Consider the following 1469-nt stretch of genomic DNA (forward strand, 5'->3'; position numbering starts at 1 on the left):
TTCACATCTGAAATAGCTTTATCCCTGATGTCCTCGAGTTGGTTCAATGCCTGGGTAGCTTGCCGTAACTGTTCTTCACAAAATTCATCTAGAGAATACGTTCGAGACCTATCGAGCTAATTAAATGAGAGTAAATGTTGAGTTGAGTGTTGGAAAGTCATTCATTTAAAAAAGCCAAAGATATATTTTGGCTATCTTTTCCTATCATAAAGAAGAGCGTATTTATACTTTCTTTTCCATGTGATGTTGTATATACTATAATTCCTTATACAGGCATCATATTCAAATACCCTTATTTAAATCTACCTAAATCTTGATAAAACACAGAAAAAAAACATATTCTTATTTTAACTGTTACTCAGGTTATGTCAAAGCAGAGAAATTCAAGAGTTAATGTATTTTTGAAATATCTATGAACCCAGGGGAGCCACGAGGCCCAGAAACTGCTTTACCTCGAAGTCCCGATTATTTGTAAAGCTTAAAAACATGAACACTAAACGTAAGATAAAGAGGCTAAAATGAAATAATGCAAATAAGGTCGATGTTATTCTGAGTTTTTCTGGAATCCAGCATGGAGAGACTTCCATCGACCGTGCTACCGCCCTCCTCCCTGGCAATACAGAATGAGACGGTTCATCCACTCATCCATATCCCACCATTCTTCCTCCCTTCTGGGTATTCTTGATTTTCCTACCTCATGTTAATTTTCTTGCCAAACTACATTTTCTTCAATAAATAAGCAGATATCATTATCCCTAGTCATACTATAATACTTTGTAAATGTATGCTTCCCCCAATTTTTTTTTAAAGATGGAAAAATACTGCTCTAGCCTTAAATTTTGGATTAAGTCTGTGTTCTCCTTCTCCTGGTCCCATATCTGGATTTCGGGTCCTGATTTTTCCAGTTAAATGTGTCTCAAAACCTCCCTTTCTGATCTTACTAATTGAAGTCCTTATTGCTTCCACCTACGTTCCTCCAGTATATACTCCCCGATGTCTTTAACTCTGTATCTATCTCCTCGCTTTCGATTTTTCCCACAAACCAACATCACATTACTTTTCCTAAAATAACGTTCAGAAACTTTCAGTAGCTATGTTTTCAGAATAGTTCTCAAAGTTTACTCTGCAGAAGAATCACCTAAGGGACTTGTTAAAAATGTAGATTATTAGCACCACCCACTGCACCCTCCCCCAAAAAGGGTGGGACAAAAAAATAATTTAATTTTTACTAAGCATTCAAAATACTGCTCCCCCCCCCCCACACACACAACCATTCTTGAATAGGAAACATAATCAAAGACTCAACTCTAGCTGGTTCTGTGGCCTTGTATAAGTTATGATTTCTCTGGGACTTAGTTTGTCATTTGAAAGCGAAAGTTTGGATAAAATGACCCATGCACCCACGTTCTCTTCTAGTTCTAGACTTTCCTGCCCCTGTAAAGGTGTGCTTTCGCCCCTGCAGAGTGTAC

General features: G+C 37.5%; 1 protein-coding gene across 1 annotated transcript in view; it reads right to left on the reverse strand.

Annotated features, from left to right (window-relative positions):
• DNAH14 (dynein axonemal heavy chain 14) overlaps window positions 1-1469 on the reverse strand; it is a 221193-nt gene that overhangs the window by 182216 nt on the left and 37508 nt on the right. The window lies entirely within an intron of this gene.

This window comes from Pteropus vampyrus, unplaced genomic scaffold, assembly GCF_000151845.1.
Source record: "Pteropus vampyrus isolate Shadow unplaced genomic scaffold, Pvam_2.0 Scaffold60, whole genome shotgun sequence".
Lineage (NCBI taxonomy): Eukaryota > Metazoa > Chordata > Mammalia > Chiroptera > Pteropodidae > Pteropus > Pteropus vampyrus.